We start from the raw sequence: 9,765 nt of genomic DNA on the forward strand, positions 1-9,765 counted from the left end.
AAATTTGCAGATAGGCAAGATAAGAAAAATGCTGCTTGAAAACTTATCAAAGTTTGATTTAAGGATATTAACTTTGTATATTTAGACATGATATTGACAGTTTTTATTTTAATGGTTATAAAGTTTTAATTTTTTGAATCTCAACATCTGTCATTAAATTATTGTCTGACTCTACTATTGTCTTACACCCCGCCAATTTCCTGCAACTGTTAACATTTAAATCAATAACAATTGAAAAAAAATTGCTTCAAACTCCTAATTTTGCCCAACTGAAAATTTAAATAAATAAAAATAGGAAAAAATGAACAGAGATAATATCTATCAATCGAAATTTGAGAAAAATAATTAAAATTGAATTCTGCCAGACCTATGGTTAATTTATATTGGAAGCCGAATGAAATGGAATGAAACCATAGCATACCAGAATAGTGTAGAGTTCCAAATATGTAGTAGCCTTTCAGTAGCCCACTGAGGTGCTCTTCCGCCACAGGTGCGCAGAACAGAAGCTGTTATTTCAAGTATCCTTCTGAGATATTTATACTTTTTGTTCCCTTGTTTAAGCTCCTCCCTAAAAGTCATAAGCACTAATAGGGGGAGGGATCTTGGGCAGGCATGATGGAACAGGTTGGAGTTTTTCTTACTGTATGGTATTTCATGTGTCTTTGGTGAAACTATACACATCGTGATGAACATTTTCTTAAATTATTTTATATCCCTTTTGTTTTCAGGACTGAGAGAGGTAGCATTGGGAAAAGCTTAAACTTGTAAGTGGGGTAGATACGTGTTACTTTTTAAAAATGGATTTCTGCATACATTTGTAAGGAAATGTAGTTTCATAGTTTGTGAACTTCTTACTATCTTGGAGCAGTTACTTTCAGGGCTTACAATCCCTTTTGTGTTAATTAGGGATTTGTACAGTTCTGGAGCCATCTGAATCACTTGTTGTGCTTGTGCATAAAAATGAAATTGAAGAAGTAAATTAATGAGAGAGTATTTACATGTGTGTTTCTGCTTTGTTGTCTTAGATGTATAACACATCAAATAAATAGTCCATATATAGCGACTGTTTATGTGCAATGAAGTATCCATTCATAAAGAAACTTGAGTTATACAATGTAATACCACTATTTCTATTTCCGTTACATTCAGTCTTATTAATTTATTGAAATAATTGATTTTATTGCGTACTAAAAAATCAGACAAATGTAATACAAGCTTGCATTTATTTTTTTCTGAATTTTTCTATGTGCAGTAAATGACTTTTGTTTCAGGTTCTGGTTCAATGAAATGTTGTTTATGGTGCATTTCCACAAAGTTCCTATTTAATGGCTTTGTCTCATTATGTTTAAACCACCATGAATTTATTGTATTGGGTCAAATTTCATTACAGTTTAGTCCACACTTAGCAAATCTCTCTGTTTATTCAAAGTATAGATTAGCACTGACCATACTAAGACCATTGAAATAATTTTTGCTATATTGACTATTTCTGCCTGTTATGACTTGTCTACCTGGTAAACAGTGACAGATGGTCTCACAATATTTCAGCCCCACTGTCATCATTAATCAATTCCAGATATCATGTAGTAAATTTCAGTTCCTGAATCATTCATGTCCCTGATTCTAAAACATGACATAAAAGCAGAAATAATATGGACATGAAGAAAATGACCTTCTGAATTTAGTGTGAACCTCCAAGGCTAAATGTAGCATGCATATTACTTTTTAAAAGTATTCTTGATAAAAGTTAAATATGAACATTTCTAAAAAATCTATACATTTATAAATGATCAGGTTTTGCATTATATTACAATGTTGATTGATCTGTATGTTAATGTAAGTAAGCAGCAGAGTCATGGATTCATGGCCTGATTCATGAGTATGCCCGGTACTGCTTATGTTTTTATGGAATGTTGCCCTCTAAAACTGTGGAGGTTATTGAAAAACAAATGCAAATAAAAGTAACTGCACTATTGTTAACTGGAGCCAAACACTCCTAACTTGATTAACTTGATCCCTTTTGTGGAGAGAGTGGAAGCTCTCTGATAGTCTTTCATTGGGGCTGCACAGCTGGGCATCCCCGCTGTGCCATCTTTCCCATTAGCACCTTCTCCGTGCTGGCATAGAGAAGTGTTCTGAGCCAGCTTGGACAGTAGCTACTAGATCTATGCCTATGATGCGCTAGTAATACTAATAACAAACAGATTCAGTGAGGCGGGATCTCATACCTGGTAGGCACAGAAGGGCTACAACCACCATCCCAAAGATTGGATGAAGTGGCTGTGAACAGGCTGCAGCACAGCTGCATGGCCTACACTCTACTGAAACTCAGCTTCTGTTTAAATCATTGTTCTCTGCCCAGGTGACTTTCAGTCCTGGAAAAAAATAGGGCTTTATGGCAAATATCCTGAAACATAACTTATCATGCTGAAAAAAACTGATGGACTGTCAAGTCTGGTATCCGGGTTTGCAACTGTGCCAATACTCTTCTGAACATATACCATTGTTGTGAATAAAAGTCATGATTGATGTAGTAAGTCATCTGATGTAGTATTATGTGGTATTCTTTCTCCATTCTTCTTCCCAGCCACCCTCAAATAATTTTCTGTTCCATGTTCATGAGGAAACTCTACTCTGGAATATGTCCTTCAGCATTATTCTTTATTAAACTTGTGTGTATAACTAGGTTGGTGATTTTTAAAGGAGGCTTACATAGTTGAGTTGTCACTTCCTTAGTGAGAGCCCCTATTTTCAGTTGATTATAATTTTCAGAAAAACTAAATTTTGGACTGAAGTTGACCATTAAGTTTCTTCTGCTGCTTAGTTTAGAAGTTAGTGTCATTGTACATTTCAGTGAGAATCCACTCAGCCATTACTCAGCATTGAGTTATACACCCAAAGGACAAGCAAAAGGAATTTGTTTTTCAGATGTTAAAACTGACCAAAACCTTTTTGGTAATTCCAAAAATAGTTTTGTTTTAAAATTTCAACTGTAATAAGTAGGAAGCCCTCCATGGAAAATGTTGCCAATCTGACAATATTGGGTTAAGAAATAAAGTTAGGAACATTTGGCTATAGTCCTGTATGCATAAAACTTCTTACATTCCCTGCTATTTTCTAGACCAATGCATAATGCTCCCCCCAGATAGGTACACTCCTTCTACAAAAGTAATATGCACCCATATTTAGCTGACAGTCTTGTTTCCTCTCATCTCACTTTACTTCCAAAAGGATGAATAATCTCTGTGTGAACACGTGTGAATAAGGACAATTGTTGGGTGAGGAGACATATACACACATCTGTTCACTTTGGATTTATGCCAGACTCCACCCTGGAATGCTGCTTCATGGGGTTGTTTGGCTTAGGGTTTGGTTTGGGTTTTTGTGCTGGTGGAAAGCTGAGGTGGGCTTGTGGTTTTCTTCTTCCTTATGTTCCCCCTACTGCTGTATGCTTTCTCTGGGTGCACTATCGTGCCAGGATTTAGCGGTAAGCATACATGTGAAGTGTGGGGTTCCATATATATGCACACACTTGTGTATGTCTATATTCAGTAACAGCACATTAAATAAACACACCTGTGTTTATCTGAACACCACATCATGGGGATTGGCCACTTAAATACACTTAATGTGTATTTGCACATTTGCATTCAAATACAGGTAACTTTTTCATGAACAAATATGTCTTTAAAATAGCAATTGAAAAGTTCGAAAAGTAAATAATTTTACTGCAATATAATATTCCTTGTTCTAACTCAGAATAAAATTTTAATTTCCCTGGATAGCAAGAAGTAATTATCCGAAAATTGCAGTTTCTTTTTAGCTGGGGATATACACTTTGTTATAGTCACATGATGTTTGCTTCCTGAATGAATGACATTATTCATAATTAAACACGTTTATTTAAAGAAATGACCTTTGTGGAATCCCCTCACAATCCATAAACCTAAGCCCATGTGTAAGTGTTTGCAGACTCAGAGCCATAGCTTGAAAAATGGTGTGGCTTTGGCCCTGATCCTGGAAGTTACTCTGTATGGATGGACCTCTGTGCCCATTAACTTGAACAGAGTTCCACAAGGGCATGATGTATGTGTGTTTGACCTACTGCATCATCACTTGCGGGATTAGCATGACCAGAGGTGGATTACCATTTTGTGAGGCCCTGGGCCAGAGCAAGTGGGGAAGCCTGTTGACTACCCCTATGCTAGACTGTCAATATATTCAATATTTTTTAACTAACAAAATATAAATATTTTCAGCCAAGGGCTCTTTTTGTCACAAAGTGTTGAAGCCCTTTCCTTGGTTAAAAATATTAGGAAGTCTTTTTAAAACAGGAAAACAAACTTCTAGATTATTTAGTTACACACTCTTCCTATCTGTAAACTGGTATAGAGTTTACCATAAGGAAAAGAGAAGAAAATATGGAAGATTCTTGTTAAAATATTGGCAGCACATTGCTGGCCAAAGCCTGAGGGAATGCTGAGGCCATGCAGATGGCATGAAATAGCTGTGGATGAGTTAAGGACTGGAAGTACTTTTTAGTACTGCTATTCCTACTTTGAGCATGTCATATGTTCTAATTAAAAATGCAGACTAGCTACTTGGGAAGTGTGTGTGTGTGTGTATGTATATATATAAGTGTGTGTATGTGTATATATTTTATCTAGGAGGAGAATTTATTTATCTAACTAATTGTAAAATTAAATAGGATTTTTTCAGCTGTCGTCTTTTGCAGACTTGTATTTAATGGTTGCTTGGTTAAGTTAATCTTGCAGGGCAATATTGTCTCATCTGTTTTTAAAGCAGAACTCACCCTGGAATACCAGAGAGAGTTTGTTAAAAAAATTATGAGACTTCATTGACGTATAGCTTGGTATTTGTCATTTGTTAGATTCATGTCACTTATACTTTTATTGATTTAATTGCAGTTAACTCACACGATTAATTCAAAAAAATTAATCGCAATTAATCACCGTTTTAATTGCACTTTTAATCACATGGTTAAACAATAGCTTCCCAATTAAAATTTATTAAATATTTTTGAATGTTTTTCTACTTTTTCAAATATATTGATTTCAATTATAACACAATACAAAGTGTACAATGCTCCCTTTACATTATTTTTATTACAGATATTTGCAAAATATTTGTAAAAATGATAAACAAAGGAAACAGTATTTTTTAGTTCACCACATACAAGTACTGTAGTGCAATCTTTTTATTGTGAAAGTCCAATTTACAAATGTAGATGGTTCTTGTTACATAACTGCACTCAAAAACAAAACAGTGTAAAACTTTAGACTCTACAAATCCTATCAGTCCTACTTCTTGTTCAGCCAGCTGCTAAGACAAACAAGTTTTTTTACATTTACAGGAGACAATGCTGCCTGCTTCTTATTTACAATTTCACCTGAAAGTGAGAACAGGCGTTCGCATGGCACTTTTGTAGTTGGCATTGCAAGGTATTTACGTGCCAGATATGTGAAACATTCATATGCCCCTTCATGCTTCAGCCACCATTCCAGAGGACACGCTTCCATGCTGATGACACTCGTTTTTTAAAAAACGCGTTAATTAAATTTCTGACTGAGCTCCTTGAGGGAGAATTGTATGCCTCCTGCTCTGTTTTACCCACATTCTGCCATATATTTCATGTTATAGCAGTCTTGGATGGTGACCCAGCACATGTTGTTCATTTTAAGAACACTTTCATTGCAGATTTGACAAAACACAAAGAAGGTACCAATGTGAGATTTCTAAGGATAGATACAGCACTCGACCAAAGGTTTAACAATCTGAGGTACTTTCCAAAATCTGAGTGGGACGGGGTGTGGAGCATGCTTTCAGATGTCTTAAAAGAACAACATTCCAATGTGGAAACTACTCAACCTGAACCTCCAAAAAAGAAAATCAATCTTCTGCTGGTGTCATCTGACTCAAATGGTGAAAATGAACACGCAGTGGTATACACTGCTTTGGATTGTTATTGAGCAGAACCTGTCATCAACATGGATTCATGTCCTCTGGAAAAGTAGTTAAAGCGGTTATCACATCTGGCATGTAAATATTGTGTGACACTGTCTATGCCAATGCCATGGGAACACCTGTTCTCGCTTTCAGGTGACATTGTAAACAAGAAACTGGCAACATTATCTCCTGCAAATGTAAACAAACTTGTTTGTCTGAGTGACCGGCTGAACAAGAAGTAGGATTGAGTGGACTTGTAGGCTCTAAAATTTTAGATTGTTTTATTTATGAATGCAGGTTTTTTGTACATAAGTCTATATTTAAGTTCAACTTTCACGATAAAGAGATTGCATTACAGTACCTGTAATGGGGGAATTGAAAAATACTATTTCTTTTGCTTTTTCACAGTGCAGATATTTGTAATAAAAAATAAATATAAAGTGAGCACTGTACATTTTATATTCTGTGTTGTAATTAAAATCAATATATTTGAAAATGTAGAAAACATCCAAAAATTTAAATAAATGGTATTCTATTATTGTTTAACAGCACAACTAATCATGATTAATTTTTGTAAATCGCGCAATTAATTGCAGTTTTTTAAATCTCTTAGCAGCCCTACTTTTACAGTTGTAATAGTGGCAGAATAAATGTCCTGCATTCAAGCTCACATGGAAGAGTGGTATGTGATTATTTTAGCACTAGGTACTTGGCTAGTGATCGGTTACTTAGTCATGTAAGGTAACTTTTGACTATAACATTCCTTTTTAGCATAAGATTATTTTTAACAACGCGCCACCCAGTTATATATTTATAACAGTATTTCTACTAAGTTTGTTTACCTTCAGTTGTGCCAAATAACCAGTATGCAGCTTTAGGAAATACTTTTGATAGTCTTATAAATTTAACTCAGTGACCCGAGTTTACTGGTCTCTATGACTGAGGAGGATTGCATTATTATTTAATTAAGGTAATAGTGTCCAGAGCCCCCTGTGAGGTTTGCAGTCCCATTGTGCTGGGGATTGTACAGACATATGAGACAGTTACTATCCCAAAGAGTTTATAATCATAAATTAGGTACAATGCAGCAAGCGGATGGAGGAATACATTGAAGAACATGCTTTTCAGTATCTTTGAACACTACTGCTTGCAAGCTGTTTTTTCCCCCCCTTTCTGGCAATGCTGATCAAACTGGTGACTGAAGTGAGAGTTAATATCAAATTTCTTGATCTCAGTGAAAATTTTCCAATGTTGAGTTTTTTTTAAAAAATAAGACTTAAAAACATGCACATTGTTCAGGTAGTTAAGCTACATAACCCCTGGATTTTTATCACTGTTACTCTGGCACTCACTCCCACAGTAAGGCCTTCATCTGATTCCATAAACACTTATAGGCTTAGGCCTGGTCTACACTACGCGTTTAAACTGAATTTAGCAGCGTTAAACCGATTTAACCCTGCACCCGTCCACACAACGAGGCCCTTAATATTGATATAAAGGGCTCTTTAAACCAGTTTCTGTACTCCTCCCCGATGAGAGGAGTAGCGCTGAAATCGGTATTGCCATGTCGGATTAGGGTTAGTGTGGCAGAGTCCACAGCACAGTGCTGTGTGACAAGCGTAACGGAAAGCCAAAGAATCAAATGGACGCTCATGGAGGAGAGGGGGGGTACTGAGGACTCCAGCTATCCCACAGTCCCGCAGTCTCCGAAAAGCATTTGCATTCTTGGCTGAGCTCCCAATGCCTGTAGGGTCAAACACATTGTCCGGGGTGGTTCAGGGTATATCTCGTCAATTTACCCCCCCCCCCCCCCCGTGAAAGAAAAGGGAAAAAAATCGTTTCTTGACTTTTTTCAATGTCACCGTATGTCTACTGCATGCTGCTGGTAGACGCGGTGCTGCGGCACTGAACAGCAGCATCCTCTCCCCCCCCTCCCCTGGTGGCAGACGGTGGTACAAAGGACTGATAGCCGTCCTCATCATCATCCCGTGAGTGCTCCTGGCTGGCCTCAGGTGAGGTCGCCTGGGGGCGCCTGGGTAAAAATAGGAATGACTCCTGGTCATTCCCGGCAGATGGTACAGAACGGCTGGTAACCGTCCTCATCATAGCAACTGGGGGCTGAGCTCCATCAGCCCCCCCCCCTTTCATGTCTAAAGAAAAGTGTACTGCCTGGAATCAAAAGATTCTGTACTGCCTGGACTATCATAGCAGCTGGAGGCTGCCTCCCCCTCATTTTTAATGTCCTGCCTGGACTACTAAAAAGTCAGTGCCTCCCCCTCTTATTCCTGCATTCTTTATTACTTCATCACACAAATGGGGGGACACTGCCACGGTAGCCCAGGAGGTTGGGGAGGAGGGAAGCAACGGGTGGGGTTGTTGCAGGGGCACCCCCTAGAATGGCATGCAGCTCATCATTTCTGCGGGATCTGACACTGACAGAGGGAGGAAGGAATGAGTGACGACATTTACCCAGAATCACCTGCGACACTGTTTTTGCACCATCATGCATTGAGATCTCAATCCAGATTTCCAGTGGGCAGGGGAGACTGTGGGAACTATGGGATAGCTATGGGATAGCTACCCACAGTGCAACGCTCCAGAAATCGACATTAGCCTCAGTACATGGATGCACACCGCCAAATTATTGTGCTTTGTGTGGCCGCGTGCACTTGACTTTATACAATCTGTTTTACAAATCCAGTTTATGTAAAATTGGAATAATCCTGTAGTGTAGACGTTCCCTTACTTCAACAGAACTCCTTGCATATGCAGAGTTACTTACATGCAAAGTATTGACCAGATCGAGGTTTAAAACTTGCATATAAATGGTAAGATTTTCAAAAGTACCTGGGATCCTAAGAGCCTAGGTCACTTTTGAACATGGGACTTGCACTCCTGAGTCACTTAGGTTTTGTCTACATTACCACCTTGTCAGTCAGCGGTGTGAAAAAACACCTCCCTCCGACTGACATAAGTTTCACGGGCAAAAGTGCTGGTGTGGACAGCACTATGTCTGCAGGAGAGACTTTCCTGCTGACATAGCTAATGCCCCTCATTGGAGGAGGTGTCATTATGCCAGCAGGAGAGCTTTCTCCTGCCGGCAAAGATTAGTACATGAGAGACCTTATGGTGGCACAGCTATAGCGGTATAGCTGTGGAACTGTAGACATTCTAAGATTACAGCCCTGCCCCCTCAGATTCAGAGACTTGCTGTCAGTTTACCAGTCTAGCACCACTAATGTGATCAGTACACCTCTACCCCAATATAACGCTGTCCTCAGGAGCCAAAAAATCTTACTGCGTTATAGGTGAAACCACGTTATATCAAACTTGCTTTGATCCACTGGAGTACGCAGCCCTGCCCCCCGGAGCACTGCTTTACCGCGTTATATCCAAATTCATGTTATATCGGTTCGTGTTATATTGAGGTAGAGATGTATTGTCAGAAACAAGATGTGAAAAGATATCAGGAAAACATGTTCCTGCATTTTAGGTTTATTTACTCGCCGATTTTCTAAAAGAGAATCCGAGATTTAGTTTGTCATTCTTCTCTGGCTGTTAGGCTGAGTTCTTACATTAAGGCCACGTCTACACTACGGGATAATATCGAATTAGCTAAAATTGGTTTTTAAAACTGATATTATAAATTCGATTTCATGCGGCCACACTAGGCACAATAATTCGGCATTGTGCGTCCATGGTCCGAGCCTAACGTCGATTTCTGAAGCGTTGCATTGTGGGTAGCTCTTCCGTAGCTATCCCATAGTTCCCGCAGTCTCCCACGCCCCTTGGAATTCT

At 38.4% G+C, this 9,765-nt stretch overlaps 2 protein-coding genes across 2 annotated transcripts in view; one reads left to right on the top strand and one right to left on the bottom strand.

The window, feature by feature from the left end:
* The window catches only part of NT5DC1 (5'-nucleotidase domain containing 1), a 279,569-nt gene that overhangs the window by 67,172 nt on the left and 202,632 nt on the right, over positions 1 to 9,765 (top strand).
* Positions 1 to 9,765, bottom strand: part of COL10A1 (collagen type X alpha 1 chain) — a 74,491-nt gene that overhangs the window by 17,747 nt on the left and 46,979 nt on the right. The window lies entirely within an intron of this gene.

The sequence above is a fragment of the Chelonoidis abingdonii genome, chromosome 3 (assembly GCF_003597395.2).
Source record: "Chelonoidis abingdonii isolate Lonesome George chromosome 3, CheloAbing_2.0, whole genome shotgun sequence".
Lineage (NCBI taxonomy): Eukaryota > Metazoa > Chordata > Testudines > Testudinidae > Chelonoidis > Chelonoidis abingdonii.